This window comes from Bufo bufo, chromosome 2 (assembly GCF_905171765.1).
Source record: "Bufo bufo chromosome 2, aBufBuf1.1, whole genome shotgun sequence".
Classification (NCBI taxonomy): domain Eukaryota; kingdom Metazoa; phylum Chordata; class Amphibia; order Anura; family Bufonidae; genus Bufo; species Bufo bufo.
In genome coordinates, this window is record NC_053390.1 from 388,440,821 (window position 1) to 388,450,006 (window position 9,186).

The following is a 9,186-nucleotide window of genomic DNA, read 5'->3' on the forward strand; positions in this document are numbered from 1 at the left end:
CGATCTACATTCAAAAAACTGAAAATTCCCCAGGTTTCTTACTCCACCCAAGCCATGTTCAATGGAGTCTAGCATTCTGATGATAGCCAACCAGAAGGAATATGCATAATCTTGTAAATATACATAATTTTTTCCAGTGATCTTGCCACTACCTAGCATGATGCTGGTGAAGATATGATGATCATCTTATGGTAGGTAATGTAGCATTAAACGAAGCCTCCATCCAAAAACCTGAAACAGTCCCTAAGTTTCCTTCTCTGTCCAGGTCAAACTCAATGGACTGTGGCATGCTGATGATAGTCATCTATGTTTAAGAAGCTCCCCAGTGTGATGATGGCCTCCTATGAAGGGGAGTGGGAGACTAGAGTGACACGCATTCAAACATGAATTTTCAATCTTTGAGCGAAGCTAAGGCAACCACTATTCACAAATTAGTACTGCCCACCCCAATGGCTCCTTTACACTGCCCGATACAACAGAAGTGTTCCTTCCCAACAATCACCTGCTTGTCAGTGGAGGTGATGACTGCATTTAACTGCAGTGATCCCCTCCATAGTATGGGGAGGAGTGATCACTAATGCCATCACTCATCCTTTTACAGAATCATTGTTTGTGGGCAGCAGAGTGCTGTTTAGACAGCACAATCTGCTGCCCACAACGATAATTTAGGTGACCACACCAACAAACTATTACTCGATGAACTAGCGCTTTTCTCATTTATCTGGTAATCGTCAGCCAATTTTTGCTAATGAGTATTAGTACGAACACTGGTTAGCAATAATATGCACACATTTTGGGCAATGTAAGTGTTTCTTTAGCTCCAAAGTCTCAATGTAGATGTTTCCCTGTGTGTCTATTTTGTGCTGAAATATTATAAGTAATTTGCAAAACTTACCAAGCGAGAGCACTAGTGAGTTTCCAAATTGTTCCACTGGTGAGGAAACATGATTTAATAATCATTATACCATTGGAAATAAGTCCATCGGGATACTTAGAGCATTCACAACTCTTTGCATAATTAATAACTGAGTTCTACCATAAAGCGGTTGTCCACATTGGATAATTTATTTATTTGAAGCAGCCCTCCAATGGGCAACCATTGGAGGAAACTGAATGTATGGTCTTGCAGGCTCTTTCAGAATGTGATCCTCTTTTTACAACAACTCTCGCTAATAAAATGGAATCCTCTTTATTATGTCATGTTTATTATGTCATGCATATAGGTAGCAGTTGCATTGAGTGGGCAGCTCACTTTAGACTTAAAGAGGTTATGCCATGATTGATGCAAAAATTGAAAATCAGACACCATATAGTACGTGACAATATCTTTCTAACAAAGCTAAAACCAGCCCTGTACCACACGTGGGTCCAGAGATCTCCACATTCATTGCTCCAATTGCTCTGCTAAATTATGTTTAGCCTGGCAGCTCAGGGGGTGTGTCTTTCTGATGCAGCTCTATCCCTGTAATATCCACAGCTTCTAACAGAACATATGGATGGTGGTTAGAGTTAAGGAAATCGAAGTTGACGAAGTGGAATTCGATCCGAATTTCAGGAAGAATTAGATTTGTCCTGAAGTCGACTTTCCTTGCGCTTTGTGGTAACGAATCATATTTTTTCTGAAATAGCTGCTGCACATGTTAGAAAGAGGAAGTAAGAAGCCCAGGAACGAGGGAGAACCCATAATACCATGCAGCAAGCCAATCAGCAGATAGCCAGCCCCTGTGATGTCACAGCCCTATAAAAAGTCTCCTCCTGCCCGGTCTCCAACATTTTATAGTATATTTAGTGCAGGGAGAGATGTTACAGGGACTAGGGACAGTGTTTAGGAAAGCCTTTATTCACAAAAAAAAATACTATTGAGCAGTTCAGGGACTGCTTATTCATTGTAGGGATATAATAGGGAGGCATTATCCACACTATAGGGAAGAGAGCAGGGACAATTGAACTCTAAAGCCTGGCTAAAAGAGACTATTCTAGTACACCTTGCTGCACTAATTGGGGTTATCTAATACTACAGATTTTAGGCTGTTTGCATTCTTTGATACATCAGTAATTTGAGGAATCCTTGATTCTATTATTGGGGTAAAACTGCGGTCTGATACAACCATTTTTTTTTGGGGGGGGGGGGGGGGGGTTCATGTTCTTTTATATATCACTAAGGCTACTTTCACACTTGCGGCAGAGGAATCCGGCAGGCGGATCCGGCAAAACGTATGCCAACTGATTGCATTTTAAGACCTCCACTGATGCATTGCAAGAACGGATCCGTCTCTCCGTTTGTCATACGGACAAATGGATCCGTTTCAATTTTTTTTCACATTTTTACCAGTCTGCACTTGTGCAGACAATGAAGGACGGATTCGGCATTCCGGTATTTTGAATGTCGGATCCGGCACTAATACATTCCTATAGAATTTTTTTTTTAAGTCAATGGGGACCCGAACTTTGGAGCACTAAAATGGCTCTAAAAAAAGTCATGGAAAGAGCTAGAGGGCTACAAAAGGCAGCAAAATGTGGTTAAGAGCATAGCAAGTGCTCTGCAAACAAATGTGGATAGGGAAATGACTTCAAATAACATAAAATAAGTAAAAATAAAAAATAATAATCTTGATCTAGGAGGAGGAGGTTGAGGTGGCGTTGTAGGTGGAAGCGTCAGTGGAGGAGGAGGAGGTAGCCAACACTGGTTTTTTGTTTTGTTTCTTATTTAATTTTATTATTATATTTTTTTGTTTAAATTTGGGTAGACCCCAAAACACTGGGAAATATAAAAAATAAAACAAAGAGAATGTGAGCTGGAGTACAACAATGACTGGGTGAGGCCGGTATACATGTCTATTCTGCACAAGGTATGGACATGTCCTGTGGGATCCCTGCCTGGTTCATTTTAATGAATGTGAGCTTGTCAACATTGGCTGTGGACAGGCAGCTGCACTTGTCTGTGATAACACCCTCCTACCGTGCTAAACAAACATTCAGACAATACACTGGCTGCAGGGCAGGCAAGCACCTTCAAGGCGTTAAGGGCAAGCTCAGGCCATGTGCCCAATTTGGAGACCCAGAAGTTGCAGGGGGCAGACCCATTAGTCAGTATGTGTAGGCGTGTGCACACATACTGCTCAACCATGTTGCTGAAATGCTGCCTCCTGCTAAGACGTTGCATATCAGCTGGTGGTGCTGGTTGTTGTGGCATGCTGACAAAGCTTTTCCACATTTCAGCCATGCTAACCCTGCCCTCTGAGGTGCTGGCGGTGCCCCAGCTACGTTGGCGACCTCTTCCTCATCCTCTGCCTTCGCCTTGTGCTTCCACTGTGCCCCAGCTGTCAGATGGGAATGCCATCAGCAGCGCGTCTGCCAGCGTGCGCTTGTACTCGCGCATCTTGTGATCACGCTCCAGTGCCGAAATTAAGGACGGTACGTTGTCCTTGTAACGGGGATCCAGCTGCGTGGCCACCCATTAATCAGCACAAGTTAGAAAGTGGCCAACTCGACGGTCGTTGCGGAGATACTGCAGCATGTAATCGCTCATGTGTGCCAGGCTGCCCAGAGGCAACGACAAGCTGTCCTCTGTGGGAGGTGTATCGTCTGTGTCCTCTGTATCCCCCCAGCCACGCACCTGTGATGGCCATGAGCTGGTTTGGGTGCCACCCTGCTGTGAACACGGTTCCTCCTCCTCCATCTCCTCTTCCTCATCCTCCACCTTGTCATCCTCCAGAACTGTGCCCTGGCTGGACAATTGTGTACCTGACGTATGTTGATGCATGAACCCACCCTCGGAGCCACTTGTGAATAACTGGCCTAAAACCCTTGTAAATGATCCCTCTTCCTCCTCCTCCTGTGCCACATCTTCTTCCATCATCGCCCAAAGCGTTTTTTCAAGGAGGCATAGAAGTGGGATAGTAACGCTGAGAACGGCATCATCGGCACTGGCCATGTTGGTGGAGTACTCGAAACAGTGCAACAAGGCATACAGGTCTCGCATGGAGGCCCACTCTTTGGTGGTGAATTGGTGCTGTTCCGCAGAGCAACTCACCTGTGTGTGCTGCAGCTGAAACTCCACTATCGCCTGCCGCTGCTCGCACAGTCTGGCCAGCATGTGCAAGGTGGAGTTCCACCTTGTGGGAACATCGCATATGAGGTGGTGAGCGGGAAGGCCGAAGTTAAGCTGCAGCGCTGACAGGCGAGCAGCAGCAGGGTGAGAACGCCGAAAGCGCGCACAGACGGCCCGCACTTTCTGCAGCAGCTCTGATATATTGGAGTAATTTTTCAGGAATTTCTGCACCACCAAATACAGCACATGCGTCAGGCAAGGGATGTGCATCAAACCGGCTAGGCCCAGAGCTGCTACGAGATTTCGCCCATTATCGCACACCACCAGGCCTGGCTTGAGGCTCACTGGCACCAACCACTAATCAGTCTGTTGTTCCATGCCCGTCCACAGCTCCTGCGCGGTGTGGGTTTTTTCCCCCAAACAGATAAGTTTTAAAACTGCCTGCTGTAGTTTACCCCTGACTGTGCTGAAGTTGGTGGTGAAGGTGTTACGCTGACCGGATGAGGAGGCGGTAGAGGATGAAGAAGCAGAGTAGGAGGAGGAAGCAACAGGAGGCAAAGAGAAATCCTCGGTGGTGGAAGGACATGCGCCAAACTGCTATCCGCCTCAGGGTCAGCCGCCACTGCATTTACCCAGTGTGCTATTAGGGAGATATAACGTCCCTGACCGTGCTTACTGGTCCACGTATCCATAGTTAGGTGGACCTTGCCACAGATGGCGATGCACAGTGCACACCTGATTTTGTCCCCCACTTGGTTGTGCAGGGAAGGGATGGCTCACCTGGAAAAGTAGTGGCGGCTGGGAACGACGTACTGTGGGACAGCCACCGCCATAAGGTTTTTTAAACTCTCCGTCTCCACCAGATGGAATGACAGCATTTTTAAAGGCCAGGAATTTTGAAATGCTGGCATTCAGGGCCAGGGATCGCGGGTGGGTAGGGGGGTACTTCCTCTTCCGCTCCAGTGTTTGGGAGATGGAGAGCAGAATGCTTCCATGGGACATTGAGGAGATGCTTGGTGACCTAGGTGGTGGTGTTACTGCCACATCCTCTGTTTGCGGGGTGGCAGGTGCCACTGTCACTCCAGAGGGGGATGAAGAGGCCTAGACTGCAGCAGAAGAGGAAGCAGGAGGAGCCAGAGACCTTCCTTGGTTTTTGAGGTGTCTACTCCACTGCAGCTTGTGCTCTGCACTTAGATGCCTGGTCATGCAGGTTGTGCTCAGGTTTAGAACGTTTATGCCTCAGGCTCTGATTGCACAGCGTGCAAACCACTCGTGTCTTGTTGTCAGCACATTGAAGAACTGCCACGCCAGGGCACTCCTTGGAGCTGGCTTTGGTGTGCTCGGTCCCTTGGTGCGGTGGGCAGTAGCAGGCGTACTGTCTAGGGGATAGCCGCTCCGCTTTTGCACCCTGATCCCTTTTTTGCTGTGCTGGTGGCTCTGTGCGACCACCGCTTCTTCCTCCGAACTACACAGGTCACTCGCATGACCTTGTTTTTATGTGGGGTCAAGGACCTCATCGTCCTCCACATCATCTTCCACCCAGTCTTCACCCCTGCACTCCTTGTCGGTCTGTACACTGCAGAAAGCCACAGCAGTTGGCACCTGTGTTTCATCATCATCCGAGACGTGCTGTGGTGGTCCTCCCATGTACTCATCCTGAAACATAAGTGGTTGGGCATCGGTGCACTCAATCTCTTCCACTTCTGGGGCAGGGCTATGTGGATGGCCCTGGGAAACCCTGCTAGCAGAGTCATCAAAAAGCATAAAAGACTGCTGCATGACTTGGGGCTCAGACTGCTTGGCAAGGGGGTGAGATGAAAGACTGATCGACATGGGCTGCAGGTGCCAACTCTGATCTTTCAGCAAGGGACTGGGTGGGAGACAATGTGAAGGAACTGGAGGCACTGTCAGCCAATCAATCTACTATCGCCTGTACTTGTTCTGGCCTCACCATTCGTAGAGCCGCATTCGGCCCTACCAAATAACGCTGAAGGTTCTGTCATCTACTCGCACCTGAGGAAGGTGTTTCACTTGTGCTTGTAGCTGGCACAGATCGACCACGTCCTCTCCCTGCAACAGGAGCTCCACCAACACCAGCAGCACCACGACCACGAACGCTCTCCTCATTCTTTGCGTTCACTCAACAAACTAACAGATTGTTTATGTCAGCGACAATGTAACCGCCAATAGTCAACAATTAAAGTCACTGATAGTAAGGCTGTGCCGGTGTCATAAAGAGAAAACATTTATTGAGGTCACACAACAGTGTGACAGGCGAATTTTATACAATTACTTCACAGTCACAAAAAATTTGAATTTGTCAACCAACAATGTAACAGCAGAATTGACTGGTTGTATTTGACTGTCAGAAATGGAGCAAAGGCCGCAAATGTACTATCTAGCACAAAATGGGTGTTTTTTTTCAAACAAAAATATAACAGCAGTATTTAACGGTTGTATTGGACTGTCAGAAATGCAGCAAAGGCCGCAAATGTAGTATCTAGCACAAAAAAGGGTGTTTTTTTCAAACCACGATATAACAGCAGTATTTAACGGCTGTATTGGACTGTCATAAATGCAGCAAAGGCCGCAAATGTAGTATCTAGCACAAAATGGGTATTTTAAAAAATATATATATAACAGCAGTATTTAACGGCTGTATTGGACTGTCAGAAATGCAGCAAAGGCTGCAAATGTAGTATCTATCACAAAATGGGTATTTTTTTCAAACCACAATATAACATCAGTATTTACAGGTTGTATTGGACTGTCAGAAATGCAGCAAAGGCCGCAAATGTACTATCTAGCACAAAAAGGGTGTTTTTTTCAAACCCCAATATAACAGCAGTATTTAACCGTTGCATTGGACTGTCAGAAATGCAGCAAAGGCCGCAAATGTAGTATCTAGCACAAAAAGGGTGGGGTTTTTTCAGACCACAATATAACAACAGTATTTAACGGTTGCATTGGTCTGTCAGATATGCAGCAAAGGCCGCAAATGTAGTATGTAGCACAAAAAGGGTGTTTTTTTTTAAACAAAAATATAACAGCAGTATTTAACGGTTGTATTAGACTGTCAGAAATGCAGTAAAGGCCACAAATGTAGTATCTAGGACAAAAAAGGGTGTTTTTTTAAAACCACAATATAACAGCAGTATTTAACAGCCGTATTGGACTGTCAGAAATCTAGCACAAAAAGGGTGGGTTTTTTTCAAACCACAATATAACAGCAGTATTTAACGGTTGCATTGGACTGTCAGATATGCAGCAAAGGCCGCAAATGTAGTATGTAGCACAAAAAGGGTGTTTTTTTTAAACAAAAATATAACAGCAGTATTTAACGGTTGTATTAGACTGTCAGAAATGCAGCAAAGGCCGCAAATGTAGTATCTAGGACAAAAAAGGGTGTTTTTTTCAAACCACAATATAACAACAGTATTTAACAGCTGTATTGGACTGTCAGAAATCTAGCACAAAAAGGGTGGGTTTTTTTCAAACCACAATATAACAGCAGTATTTAACGGTTGCATTGGACTGTCAGATATGCAGCAAAGGCCGCAAATGTAGTATGTAGCACAAAAAGGGTGTTTTTTTTAAACAAAAATATAACAGCAGTATTTAACGGTTGTATTAGACTGTCAGAAATGCAGCAAAGGCCGCAAATGTAGTATCTAGCACAAAAAAGGGTGTATTTTTAAAACCACAATATAACAGCAGTATTTAACAGCTGTATTGGACTGTCAGAAATGTAGCAAAGGCCGCAAATGTAGTATCTAGCACAAAATGGGTGTTTTTTTCAAACAAAAATATAACAGCAGTATTTAACCGTTGTATTGGACTGTCAGAAATGCAGCAAAGGCCGCAAATGTACTATCTTGCACAAAAAGGGTGTTTTTTTTTTCAAAACACAATATAACAGCAGTATTTAATGGTTGTATTCGACTGTCAGAAATGCAGCAAAGGCCGCAAATGTAGTATTTAGCACAAAATGGGTGTTTTTTTCATGCTAAAATATAACAGCAGTATTTAACGGATGTATTGGACTGTCAGAAATACAGCAAAGGCCGAAAATGTAGTATCTAGCACAAAAACGAGTGTTTTTTTCAAACCACAATATAACAGCAGTATGTAACGGTTTTATTGGACTGTCAGAAATGCAGCAAAGGTCGCAAAGTTGTATTAGACTGCCACAGTGAAACAGATGGATTTACAGATTTTATTTCACTATCAGATTTGCAGTGCAGTGCAGGCCGCAAAGGTACTTTATGGAAAAAAAAAAAAGATTTTTTCACCCACAGTGAAACAGATGGATTTCCTGATTCTATTTCACTATCAGATTTGCAGTGCAGTGCAGGCCGCAAAGGTACTTTATGGAAAAAAAAATATGATTTTTTCACCCACAGTGAAACAGATGGATTTACTGATTCTATTTTACTATCAGATTTGCAGTGCAGTGCAGGCCGCAAAGGTACTTTATGGAAAAAAAATATATGATTTTTTCACCCACAATTAAACAGATGGATTTAACAGATTTTCTTTCACTATCACAAATGCAGTGCAGGGCACAAATGGATTTATTGAATTGATTACACTCACATATGCAGCACAAGGGTACTTTACAGAATTTTTTTTTGAATATGTCACCCCCTGGGACCCTGAACTCACAGACGGATTACCTATATTATTTTCCCTTCCCCTAGCTCATATGCAGTGCAGGTGCACATAAAAAAATGGGTATATGTTGCCCACTGAACTAAATGAACAGGATAAAATTTGTGTCCCTGGCACATATGCAGTGATGGTGCACTGAACTTGCACAAAATGGCCACCGATGCCCACCTAACAGATGGATAAAACTTATTTTTCTGTGTCACTGGGCTCAGGGCAGGGTACAAAAATGTTGCATTGCACCCACCAAAAAAAATCGCTGAGTTAACAAGTTCTGATATCAGATAGATTCTTTCCTATTCTCTCCCTCACAGCAGCAGCATCCTATCCCTACACTAGTAAGAGCAGAGTGACGTGCGGCGCTACATAACTCCAGCTTATATAGAGGCTGGGTCACATGCTGCCAATCACAACCATGCCATTAGTAGGCATGGCTGTGATGGCTTCTAAGTGCACACGAGTTAAAC